The sequence below is a fragment of the Sciurus carolinensis genome, chromosome 14 (genome assembly GCF_902686445.1).
Source record: "Sciurus carolinensis chromosome 14, mSciCar1.2, whole genome shotgun sequence".
NCBI classification, from domain to species: Eukaryota; Metazoa; Chordata; class Mammalia; order Rodentia; family Sciuridae; genus Sciurus; species Sciurus carolinensis.
Window position 1 is genome coordinate 63,341,438 of NC_062226.1, and position 13,951 is coordinate 63,355,388.

General features: G+C 42.3%; 1 pseudogene; it reads left to right on the forward strand.

Annotated features, from left to right (window-relative positions):
* The first annotated feature begins 568 nt into the window (after positions 1-568).
* Positions 569-13,951, forward strand: part of LOC124964128 (partner of Y14 and mago-like) — a 34,412-nt pseudogene continuing 21,029 nt past the window's right edge.

Here is a 13,951-nt window from a genome sequence, read left to right on the forward strand (position 1 = left end):
ACACATGTCAAAATCTATAGAATGGCTGGTCATGGTGGTGCACACCTGTAATCCCAGCAGTTTGAGAGGCTGAGGCAATTGGATTACAAGTTTGAGGCCACCCTTAGCAATTTAGCAAGATTCTAGACAACTTAGCAAGACCCTGCCACAAAATAAAAAGTAAAAAGAACTGGGAATGTGGTTCAGTGGTAAAGCAGCCCTAGATTCAATTCTCTGTACCCGCCCCCACACACACACCTATAGAATGTACAACATAAAGAGTGAACAGTAGTGTAGAGGAAAGACTTTAGTTAATGTATAAATATTGGTTCATCAATTGTAATAAACGTGCCTCACACTAACTCAAATGTTAGCAGAAACAACAGGGGGAAATAAAGGAACATATGGGAACTCTGTACTTTCTTCTCACCTCTCTATAAACCTAAACCTACTAAAAAATAAAGACTGTTGATTTAGAAAGAAAAATTTGCAACTTCATCTGATAGTAGAGAAAATTATTAGAAATTTTTTAAGCCAGGAAGAGCCATCATCATATTTTTGTTTTTATGATACTGTATCACTCCGACAAATGGAGGACAGGCATGAGCTCAAGTGGAAATGCAGACTCGAGTTAGGAGATGAAGGTGGTAGTCCACCAAAAGTCCAAGGCCTTTTGAACTACAGTATGACCATGATGATCTACAGAAGCATACAGAGTTGGGCACAGAGGTGCAGTCCTGAAATCCTAGCCACTGGGGAGCCTGAGGCAAGAAGATTGCAAGTTCAAGGCCAGCCTGGGCAACTTAGCAAGAACCTATCTCAAAATAAAACACCTCTGGATTTAATCCCTAATATGAAAGAACAAAATAAAAAAGTATGTAGATTCATTTGAAAGGTATGATCCTTGGGTGGGAATAGATTTGATGTGATGAGATGATTAAGACTACTGCTGCGGGCTGGGGAGATAGCTCAGTTGGTAGAGCGCTTGCCTTGCAAGCACAAAGTCCTGGGTTTGATCCTGAGCACCGCAAAAAAAAAAAAAAAAAAAAAAAAAAAGAGAGACCACTACTTAGGGCCTGTGGGGTTGTGTAGCTCAGTGGTAGAGCATGCCCAAGGTCCTGGGTTTGATCCTCAACACTAAGGGGAGAAAAAAAAAAAAAAAAAAAGACAGTTGGCAAGTTTTCAAGTTTTTCTGAAAGATTCCTCTGACTTCTGCCAGGAAAACATTTATTTTTCTCTCTTGAGTAAGGCTTTCCTATTCAGGATGCAGAAAGTAAACATTAAAAGTTTAATCAAGATGGACATGGTGGCGCATACCTACCATCCCAGGATTTTGGGAGACTGAGGCAGAAGGATCACAATTTCAAAGCCAGACTCAGCAATGTAGTGAGGCCCTAAGCAATTCAGTGAGACCCTGTCACAAAATAAAAAATAAAAAGCGCTGGCTCAGCAGTTAAGTGCCCTGGGTTCAATCCATTGTACTTCCCTCATAAATAAGTTTACTAAATAAATAAGTTTAACGAAGTCCAGCTCAATGGTGCACATCTATAATCCCAGAGATTCAGCAGGTTGAAGCAGGAGGATCACAAGTTCCAAGCCAGCCTCAGTGAGATCCTGTCTCAAAACAACATAAAAAATTAGTGATCTGTTCAGCGTAGAGCATCGCTGGGTTCAATCCCTAGTATCACAAAAATAAACATAAATAAATATTCAATCAAAGTGAAACTTAACAGAGGCCAACAAAGTGTCAGATGAGGGGGAAGGGAAATACCTATAAAAAACAGTTAAGGAAAAACTGCACTGTTTTTTGAGTTCTTCAGGGAATCAGAGGAATGAGAGGAGTCTCTGTTGAGGACCTCTTTTTTGGACTCAGTCCCTGGTAGTTCTCTCTTGGCCCCTTACCCTTCCCAGGTCTTCTGTGTCATCCTGGCTTCAGGGATCTGGCTTCCTATTGTCTGACCCTCACCATGGTCACCAGTGTCCTCTGTGTGACCCAGACTTTCTCCTCCCTTTGCACTGAGTCCTGTCTAGTTTAAGCCTCTGAGACCAGAAGCCAGTGCCTCATCTACCCTGATTAGATAAAGCTTTGGTAGCTGTTAGTAGCTACCCGATGTTGAGCATCCGCTCTGCACCAACCACTTTTCTCTGCTGAGAAGTTATTTTGTCTTGTTGAATCCCTTTAACAACTCTGAGGAAGAAGCATCAGTGATGACTGATCACATCTTAAAGTTAGGAAACATGGAGAGATGAGGACCAAGGAGTTTAAGTATCCAGCCCACGTTTATAATGCCGTATTTGGCAAGGCAGAGGTTCAATTGCCAGTCCACCCCACCCTATAACCCTGACTTCATGGGGTGCTGGGTCTGCATTAGTCTCTTTCACCTCTAATGTGTGAGGGTTCCTTGACTCTGCCTGTTTGCAGACCTGTATGGGGCCACCACTGAAGTATTTGGCACCCTACCACTCCGGCATGGCACCCTACTAACTCTGCCATCCTGGCATACAGAGAAAGGGTAAGACTCCACCTCTGAGAAAATCACTCTGACAATGTCAGTCAGAACACTAAGGACAAAAGGATTAATTCTTGGGCAGTTTAGTGTACTTGATCATTTGTTCTGTTCCTGAAGTTTTTTGTTGTACCCATTACTTCCTTCTTCTCCTTCTCCTTCTTCTCTTTTGGATTGAACCCAGGACCTTGCACATGCTAGGAAACACTCTACCACTGAACAATGAACTATATCACCAGCCCCAGCCTTTTTTTAAAATTTTATTTTATTTTATTTTTATTTATTTATTTATTTATTGTAAACAAATGGGATATATGTTGTTTCTCTGTTTGTACATGGTGTCAAGGCATACCATTTGTGTAATCATAAATTTACATAGGGTAATGTTGTTTGATTCATTCTGTTATTTTTTTCCCTTCCCCCCAACCCTCCCACCCCTCTTTTCCCTCTAAACAGTCCTTCCTTCCTCCATTCTTGCCCCCCTCCCTAACCCTAACTCTAACCCTAACATTTTAAATTTTATTTTGATACAGGGTCTCACAAAGTTGCTTAGAGCCTCACTAAATTGCTGAGGCTGGCCTCAAACTTGTGATCCTTCTGCCTCAGCCTCTGAATTGCTGGGATTATAGGCATGCACCACTGTGCCTGGCCCTTCAAGACTCTTGATAAAAGCATTTTTCCATGTTCACTATTATCTTCCTCTGAAACTCAACACAGACATAGGTATTAGTCTGTGTGTACAGTTATTTACCTCAGCTTTATCTTGTCTCAGTAAGAGTCTGAAATAAACCACGTGTCCGTATTAAATCTAATATAGTAATTTGTAAAAAAAGAGCTCAATGCAGTCACTTTAAAAAGTTACAGAATAATTTTTCATGGAAAAAATGTTAAAACTGTAGGTAAACTATTGCATAAAAACAGACACACAGACCAGTAAAACAGAATAGACAGTCTAGAAGTAAATTCACACATCTAGAGTCAACTGATTTTTATTTATTTATTCAATTTTTGGTTTTGGGAATTGAACTCCAGGGTACTTAACCACTGAGCCACGTCCCCAGTTCTTTTGATGTTTTATTTTGAGACAGAGTCTTGCACTGAGTTGCCCAGGACCTTGCTAAATTGCTGAGGCTGGCTTTGAACTCTCCATCCTTCTGCCTCAGCCTCCTGAGCCATTGGGATTATAGGTATTTGCCACGGCGCTTGGTGCAGCAACTGACTTTTAAAAAATTTTTAGTTGGCAATGGACCTTTATTTTATTTATTTATTTTTATGTGGTGCTGAGAATAGAACCCAGTGCCTCACACATGCTAGGCAAGCACTCTGCCACTGACCCACAACCCCAGCCCTCCAACTGACTTTTGACAAAGGTGCTAAGAACATCCTTGGGGAAAGGACAGACTTTTCAATGGATGGTGCTAAGAAAATTGGATATTCACAAGCAGAGAAGGAAGGAAGCTAGACTCCAGTTACAAAAATCAACTCAAAATACAAAAGACTTAAATGAAACAATGACGCTACTAGAAAAAACCTAGGAGAAATGCTTCAGGACATTGGAATGGGCAAGAACTTTTTTGGACAACACCTTCCAAAGCACAGGAAACAAAAGTAAAATTAGACAAATGGAATTAAATCAAAAAGGTTCTGCACAGCAAAGAAAACAATCAACACAGCATGGAGACAACCTATGGAATGGGAGAAAATATTTGCAATGTATACATCTGGGAAGGGACTGATATCCAGAATATATAAGAAACTCCAAAAATAGTAAAACAAACAAAACAAATAAACGAATTTAAGAATTAACAATAACGGTAGCTGACAAGACCAGCGAGCTCTCCCAAAGTTTTCCATGTTGGCTTTGAATTTGTGATACCCCTACCTCAACCTCCTGAGTTGCAGGGATTACAGGGTCTTGCTAAATTGCTTAGGGTCTCCCTAAGTTGCTGAGGCTGGCTTTGAACTCAGGAGCCTCCTATCTCAGTCTCCTGAATCCCTAGGACTGCAGGCAAGAACATCACCTCAACACAGCGACCTGACGGGACCTGGTGCAAGCAGTGGAGGGTGAAAGAAGGCTCTGTGCCCTAGGACGAGGTCTCAATGTCTGAAAATAAGTATGTGAAGTTTTTCAAAAGTAAACCAGAGTTACCTCCAGGGCTCAGCCCTGAAGCCACCGCTCCTGTTACCCCATCAAGACTGAAGGTGGTGAACTAGGCCTCCCCAAGACAGTCAATATGAAAGGAGAGGCAGCAACAGAAGAAAGGAGAGGCAGAGAACTTGAACTGGACTCCTGATAAGGTGTCACTGGGACAGACAGTCCAACTCCCCAGTGATTTACAAGTCTCCCAGGTAGCCCCAAGAGCTGCTTCTGATTCAGCTGCCACCACCGAGGAAGTCAAGAAGATAAAGAACCTAAAGGAAAAGCTTTGGCAGGCGTAAGAGCTGCAACAGCAGCTCCAAGCTGGAAAAGTCATTCAGCCCAGCAAAGAGCCGCTGGAGAAGCCAGCACGGAGGCGGGCGCTGGAGGAGGAGCTAGAGGACTTGGAGCTAGGCCTGCAGAGGCCTTTGGGAATAGGGCATGGACTGCAGAACAAACCATGGACTCTCTGGGGTCCAGGGAAGTGTGGGCAGCAGCAGTCAGGAGGGGAACCCCTCATACTGACTCACTTCTTGCTGCCCAACTCTGCCCTCCAGAGCCTAGTTTCTCCTCATTTCTTCCCTTTTCTTCCAACTCCTAATATTGGGACTTTCTCCCTCTCATTCCCAGTGTTCAAAATCTCAGTCTCTACCCCAGGTACCTTTGCTGCTGATTTGGGTGTCTTCTTTAAAAGAAAATCAGGTGGGTGGGACTCTCTTGGAGAAGTGAGGTGGAGGGTAGAGGACGGACGCCCAAGTCTTGGAGTCTTGGTTCCTGTTCACAGAGTTTGAGTTACTTCCCTGCCCGTCCCTAACACACCTGTCTCCCTCCTTCCTTCCCTCCCTCCCTCTTTCTCTCTTTCTCTCTCTCTCTCTTTCTTTCTTTTTTTTTTTAAAAGAACCAGAATAAACTCAAGTTGACATGTCTGTCTTTGTCTCTTTCTTTTCAGCTCCTAGTAGTTATTTTATCCCATGAATTTGGCACAGGAAGACACATGTCGGGAATAATATTCCTTCTAGTTTAAAAAAAAATTACGAGTGTATGACCAAATTAGCAACACTGGTTTCTGTACACGTCTGCTCAGATATCAGTATGGAGAAATTAGTCTTAGAATCTAATGAAACTTGGAAGTTTTTTTTTGTTCTTTTTAGATAAACATCACAGTGGAGTGTACTTTGACATTATACATACACGGAATATAACATTCTAATTAGGATTACATTCTTGTGGTCACACATGATGTGGAGATTCATTGCGGTGCATTCATATATATATATATATATATACACACACACACATAGGAAGGATTCATTCTACTGTCTTTCCTATTCCTATCCCCCCTCTCTTCCCTTCATTCCACTTTGTCTAGTCCGCTGAACTTCTGTTCTTCCCTTCCCCCTGCTTGTTGTGTGTTAGCATCCGCATATCACACAGAACATGTGACCTTTGTTTTTTTGGAATTGGCTTATTTCACTTAGCATGATAGTCTCCAGATCCATCCATGTACTGGCAAAAGTCATAAGGTCATTCTTTTTTATGGCTGATGATAATATTCCATTGTGTATATATACCTCATTTTCTTTTTTTTTTATTGTAAACAAATGGGATACATGTTGTTTCTCTGTACATGGAGTCAAGGCATACCATTTGTGTAATCATAAATTTACATAGGGTAATGTTGTTTGATTCATTCTGTTATTTTTTCCCTTCCCCCCACCCCTCCCACTCCTCTTTTCCCTCTATAGAGTCCTTTCTCATTTTCTTTATCCATGTGGACAGATTTTTTTTGTGTGTGCTAGGGATTGAACTTATGCTAGGCAAGAACAAATTTAATTTAGCCCGTTAATTCATGTGTTGTTATTTAAAAAACAAAATTTTAGTGGTAGATAAACACACTGCCTATTTATTTATTTATTTATTTATTTATTTATTTATATGTGGTGCTGAGGATAGAACTTAGTGCCTCGCACATGCCAGGCAAGCACTCTGCCACTGAGCTGCAACCCCAACCCTCATGCGTTGTTATTATTGTGCCATAATAGCAATGGGACTTCTGTACATTGTTTCTGAAGAAAATCTTGACCTACTTCACAGCTGCATCTAGGGCAGCTCTTCTCAGATACCATACTAACATGGCACTATGGGGTAAACTAATGATATGGGTAGAGAATTTATAGAGAATTTATAATGATATGAGTAGAGAATTTATCTACGTGTTATTTAATTTTTTATTACCTGTGATACCCACACCCTCGGTTAATCACAGTCATTCTTTCTAGCTAGCTGCTAGTGAAGACATGAAGGGAGGAAAACCTCGGCTGAAATCAACTATCTCAAGAATTCAGATTTCTTAACTTGACCCGCAGTGTCCTACGTAATCCAATCTTACTTAACTCCAGCATCATTTCTTTCCATTTTCCAACTCTGGTCAAATTATACTCCAAATAAACTGAACTGCTTTCAGTTGGAAAAAAAAATTAATAATAATCAGATATGGTGGCACACACCCATAATCCCAGCTACTTGGGAGACTGAGGCAAGAGGATTACAAATTCAAGTCCAAAATCAGCAATTTAGCTAGAGTACAAACACTAATTCTTCTTAGTAGTTTCAAAGAGGAAAGCAAATTAAACTGTCTAGGATTTATTTTCTCATATTTTGAATAGAAATAACAATTAACTCAGAAGGCTGTGGAAGACCTGAATGAGAATATGCCTATGTAGCAACTGATGCATGAAAATTCTCAGTGACCACCACATTACTGCTAAAAGTAAAATTCCACAAACCGGGGATCCAATAATAAAACAATATTAAAATGGTCCTTGCCAAGGACAAGTTCTGAATTATAGAAAGTATCTGATTTTTAAAGTGAACACTAGATGGCAGCATTCAGGCAGGATTTTCTGAATGAGCCCAAATAGGTTTTTTCCCACCAGTCTCCAAATGGCCTCCTCACACTCCACACACACACACACACACACACACACACACACACACACAATCCTCTGATGATCTGGGTTGCCTCTGTTGGAACAGCAATTGAGGGACAGGAACTAAACTAAAAGGGTTACACTTGGGAAAGGAGGGGAATAATAATAAAGGCATAAGGGCATATAGTATTTCCTTGTGCCAGGCCTTCACTGTTTTAAGCTACTTTTTCTTTTTCTTTTTTTTTTTTTTTTAAGCTACTTTTTCAAACAAAGAGCAAATAAATAAAACTCCAGCCCAAAACCCCCTCCGTATATATGTGTGTTTTGTGTATATATGTATTGTGTTTATATGTGTATGTATAATACATATATATATGTATATACACACATATATATTATACTTAGAAAAAATAAACAAGGTGATTTTATCTTCAGTGTGTGGAAGGGCAGGTGGATTTTTTTTTTTTTTTTTTAAGTTATAGATGGACACAATACCTTTACTTTCTTTTTTTTGCGGTGCTGGGGATTGAACCCAGGACCTTGTGCTTTCGAGAACAGCACTCTACCAACAGCTATATTATATCCCCAGCCCCACCTTTACTTTTTATTTATTTTTATGTGGTGCTGAGGATCAAACCCAGTGCCTCATATATGTGAGGCAAGCACTCTACCACTGAGCTACAACTGCAGCCTCAGGTGGATTTAAAAAAAAAAAATCCTTTCATTCCAGAGCCAAGTCGCACTCTTGTAATCCCAGCATTTTGGTAGGCTGAGACAGGAGGATCTCAAGCAGAGCTAGGCTCAGCAACTCACTTAACATAGAAAAAAGGAAAAGGTGCCCCTGGGTTCAATCCTCAAATTAAACAAAAAAAAAAAAAAAAGAAAAAAGAAAAAAAGAAAAACACTATTCCTTGTTTCTCTTTTGTTATTACTTATTTTTGCAGGAGGAGGGACAGGGGGCAGTACCAGGGATTGAACTCAGGGCCACTCAACCACTAAACCACATCCCCAGTCCAATTTTGTATTTTATTTAGAGACAGTCTCACTGAGTTGTTTAGCACCTCACTTTTTGCTGAGGTTGGCTTGGAACTCGTGATCCTCCTGCCTCAGCCTCCCAAGTCGCTGGGATTATAGGTGTCTGCCACCACCCCCAGCTCTTTTGTTATTACTTTAATTCTTGCTTTCAACAGATATTTCTTTTTTTGTTTGTTTGTTTGTTTGGTTGGTTGGTTTTGGTTTTCGGTACTGGGAATTGAAACCAGGGGCATCTAACCACTGACCCACATCCTCCCCAGCCTTTTTTTTTTTTTTTTTTTTTTTTCCTGAGACAGGGTCTTGCTAAGTTGCTGTGGCTAGCCTCAAACCTATGTTCCGCCTGCCTCAGCCTTCAGAGTTGTTGGGATTGCATGTATGTGCCACTGTGCCCTGCAGTCATTTTAAAGAGTAACAGAAGAGAGATTTTTCAAAGTCTCCCAGAGACTGATGATGCCTGTGAAGTACATAATTTACAAGAGTTCTCCATTTGACCCAGCACTTTTCTCTGGATCAGCCCCTGTGTGTGTTTTCCCCTACAGTTGAATAGTTTTGACTTACTCAAACACATGCCTTTTTACTTTGAAGGCAAAGACATGCCAAGTACTGGGCTGTGAGGTATGTGTACAAATGTAAACTTTATGAAGTCCCTGCTTTGGGTCATTCCCTGCAAAGCTTTGTTAAATTGACAATTCCTAGAGAATTGGGGAAGGGGGGGGGGCACATGTGGAGTGCCCCCTTTGTATTTTCTTGCATATATGGATGGTAAAGCATGGGCTTCAGAGTCAGACAAACCCAGTTTCCATTTCATTGAAACGGAGTGAAAAAGAAAAGTCGAATTTTTTTCTTTTTCTTTTTTGTGGTATAGCGAATTGAACCCAGGGACTTGCACTTGCTAGATATTGAGCTACACGCCAGCCCTTTAAATTCTTTTCTTTTTTTTTTGAGATGGATCTCTAAATTGCTAAGGTTGGCCTCCAACTTGTGATCTTTCTTGCCTCAACCTCCCAAATCGCTGGGATCACAGGCCTGCACCCACTTGGAGCTCCTATTCTGAAGAAGCACGTGTTCTATTCTGAAGAATATTGACAGCGACACTGTGCTGCTGCTTTCTTAGTCTCTGTGTGCTTTTGCGCACACTTAAATTTCTTGATTAGTATGTGCGGGCTTCAAGCTGCTGAAGCCACTAAAAGCACACAGTCTCTGCTCTCATGAGGTGTGCCTCTCTTAAGGAGTGCCTTCTCACCAGGAGTGCTCCTGGTCATTCTTATCCTGGGGTCAGGCCAGCGCTCCTGCTCCTGCTTCTACGGAGAGAAGAGCATGGGACAGGGAAATCATTCCTTTGGAGACTGAGTTGGTTGGTGTCTAACCTCTCGTGATCCAGAGCTTCTCTCAACCCCAGTCTTCTCTCCTGCTGGGATAATTAACAGAAGAGACAGAGGAGTGCCCATGGCTAATAGGAAGGGATTAAAGATGTAATTGGCAATGAAATATTAAAGGAGCAGAACCCTGAAGGTAGCGGATGAAATCTAGATCCATTAAGGTGGAAATTTTCATTAAAAAGGGAAAATATGGTCAAGCATGGTAGCACTTGCCTGTAATCCCAGAGGCTCCAAAGGCTGAGGCAGAAGGATCGCAAGCTCAAGGACAGCCTCAGCAACTTAGCTAGGCCCTAAGCAACTAGCAAGACCCTATCTCAAAGTAAAAAGGGCTGGGGATGTGGTGGCTCCATGGTTAAGCTCCCCTGGGTTCACTCTCCAGTACAAAAAAAAGTGGGGGCGGAATGTGTTCTGTAGTGTAGCTCCTGGTCATTCTTGTCCTGGGGTCAGAGGTCAGCACTCCTGCTTCTACAGAGAGAAGCCCATGGGGCAGGGAAAGCATCCTTTGGAGACTGAGTTGGTTCCTGTTAGCTACTGCTCTTTGCTCTTCTGAGCTAAGAGGCAGAGCTCCCTGGACAGGCCCAGTTCTTCAACTTGCCTCTGCCCTTGGGACCCTTTCTAGTACTGGACGAGAACCCAAATCCTGGGATGAGGTTAGACTCAGGAGCCAGGAAGCTCAAGGACTCACCTGACTGAATGTATCCCTGGCAGTGTTTGACCTGGTTTGGGTCCCAAAGCCCTCTCACTTGGTCCCCAACTACCGGCCTTGACCACCTCAGCCTCAGGTTCATCTGCAAGTCTATACCTCAGCAGGGAAAATACTTAAGAGCTGAGATTCTTGATAGCATGAGGTGAAGGGAGGAGTGGGGGTGATCACTGGACCTTGTTCTGTCCTGTCGCTGGTAGAGTTCCTGTAAAGGAAGACTGACTCAGGACAAGTGGGGTCCTTGGCAGGTACTAGTCAGAAACACAGATTTACTTAGGAAAGCAGATACACTTTCAAGGGAGAATGCAGGCTATCCCAAGATAGAGATGTCTTTTTAAAATTTTGACACAGGGTCTCACTAAGTTTCTAAGGGTCTTGCTAATTTGATGAGGCTGTTCTCAAATTTGCGATCCTCCTATCTCAGCCTCCTCAGTCACTGGAATTACAGACATGTAACACCACATCTGGTTCAAGAGACACATCTTTTGGGGGTTGAGTGAGAAAAATACATTCTAGGGAGAATGTGGGCCATCTTTAGAGGGAGGTACATGACCCCTTGGGGCGGGGCATTAATATTTATAGAGATGCAGTATCTAGAGACTGGGATAGAGGTAGAATTAGAGCAGAGTTACAAGATTTGGTGTCCTTTTGTTTTTGAGCTTGAATCATCCTATCATGCAACTTCCTTCAGACAAGGATGTGGGCCAAGGACATAAGCTAAGGACAAGGGCTGGGTTACTCAAGAGTTGCTTATTTTGCATCTCAAAGGTGCATGGGTCTTTCCTGCATTCCAATAGTTCATCAACTCTTTTGAAACTTAGTCTATCTATTTTTTTCTATATCCCCAAATTCCTATCTCACTTCCAATGACCGAGTATGCCTGGAATATAGCTCCTACTTTGTACTTCAGTTTTACCAACAGTTGCCTAGCATTCAGTATCCTGCCACCCAGATGATCTGCAGCTCAAATGGGGTTCCCATTACCCCAGTGTCTCTAGGGCTTCAGCACTGCTTCCTTGCAATGTAGGAGTCTGTTCTCAAATTCAAGTGTCAGGATCTTTCTTTAGGTTATGGCCTGCTAGAACCTCTGGTACTACAATTTAAAAGAAAAGAAAACAAAGAAAGATTGCCAGAGGCAAGTTCTCACTACTGGTTGTGAAAAGCCTCTACTCACCCACAGGGGACTACCTCTAACAGTTGAACATCTCAGATTCCAGCCTTCTGAAGGACTTGGCCCTACCTTTATATCTGAACTGTGAACTGGCCCCTGGGCTCCCATCCCCCAGGCGCTCTAGGCCACTCCACAGGAAGCCCCCTCTCACCACCACCAACCAGTCGGACCCTTTCAAAATTAGGGGTTTTCATGTTGTGTGGTTGAAGGGTGCTAGATTATGTTACCCCCAAATATACCTCTTTAGCATTTGAGAACCCTTGAGAGTCAGTAGATGCAAGAAAAGTTCTAAACCTAAGGCAGAAGTTTTTCTTTGTTAAAGAAATGTACCTTTATAAATGACATTACCATTTGTAACTACTCTTATTTATTGGGGAGGCACCAGCTTAAATCTGCTTAACGATCCTTACTAAACAACCTTTGTTCACTTTACTTTCCCAGGTCACTTTCCTAGCACTTGTCTCCCTCACCCTGGCCCCAAAGCTCCAACATCTTTTCCTTTTTTGTGGTGTGAGATGTTTTAGAAGCCCAGAGTCTAAATTTTCTTTTGGGTTATTCATTTGGGCATACCCATGTATACTTTCAAAGATGCATTTGTTTGCCTTGCTGTGGCTAACCTATCTTTTGCCAGCCAGTTCATAGGGCCCCAGATGTAGAACCCCATGGTTAGAGGGCAAACATTATTTCTCCTCTCCGTTTGTTTCGCCTTGACTCCTCTCCACCTTTCCCTCTCATTTATTGAGAAGACTGTCAGGGCTTCAGCCTCCCCAACCGTGGATGTGCTGTTCATCTTCTTGCAAGGTCTTTATATCAAAAGTACTCACTTTCCACAACATGCAGAGGATTTTCTGTGTGCTATTCCAGAGGTCATTTTTGTAGAGATAATGGGATTTGAGAGAAAACACCCATGGTTTATTTGCTCTTTTCACAAGTTGGCCACCAAGTGAACTTTGGAGTTGACTCTGTGATACCTGTTGATGTAAAGCTCTGACCAGGAAGTGCTGGGTTACACCACCAGAGCCAGCACCAGCCAGGAAACCCATGTGGAAAGACCCACATGAATGTATCACCCACTGCCATGGAGCCCAGGGAATGTCTGTTTTGAAAACTTTCTCCACATGGTTCTCTTGAGCTAACCTGGGATTTTCCTCCCATCTTTATTCACTAAATATCTTGAGCAGAAGACTGGAATATGCTGCAGTCCTTCCTCAAAATTCACTCTTTCTAGCCCAGTACGGACAGGCTCTAACCCCGGGAGTTGCTCCTGGGATTTCCTCCAGTGTATCTTTTCCTGTTTCTCTTCCCTTTGAGTTCACTGGGCCTCTGGTCTCAGTGTCTGTTTTAGTCACCTTTTCATCACTGTGACCAAGAGACCTGCTAAGTACAATATAGAGGAGGAAAAGTTTATTTTGACTCACAATTTCAGAGGTTCAGTCCTCGATTGGCCAACGTCATAGTTCTGGGCCTGATGTGAGACCAAACATCATGGTGGATGGGTATGAAGGAAGAAAGCATCTCAGGACACAGTAATGAGAAGGCAGAGAGCTGGGCTCACCAGGAACAAATTATAAACTCCAAAGGCATGCCCCTAGTGACCTACCTCTTCTAGCCACACCCTACCTCTCTAACCACAATTACCACCCAAGGTAATCCATGTCAGTGGACTCATCCACTATTAGGGTATAGCTCTCATAATCCAATCATTTAATCTCTGAAATTTTTGGGTGGGGGTACTGGAGATTGAACCCAGGAGCACTTAACCCCTGAGCTACTGCCCCAACCCTTTGTATTTTTCATTTTTCACTTTTATTTATTTATTTTTTGTACCAGGGATTGAACACAGAGATACTTAACTGCTGAGCTACATCCCCAGCCCTTTTTCTTTTTTCTTTTGAGACAGGTCTTGCTAAATTGCTTACGGCCTTACTAAATTGCTAAGGCTGACCTTAAACTTGCCATCCTCCTGCCTCAGCCTCCTGAGTCACTGGGATTATAGGTGGCAACCTTTGAATGTTCTTGCACTGTCTCACATCTGAGCTTTTGGAGGATACCTCACATCCCAACCATAAGAGTATCCTAATCAGTGGCTGCTATTTTTCTCCTCTCTCAT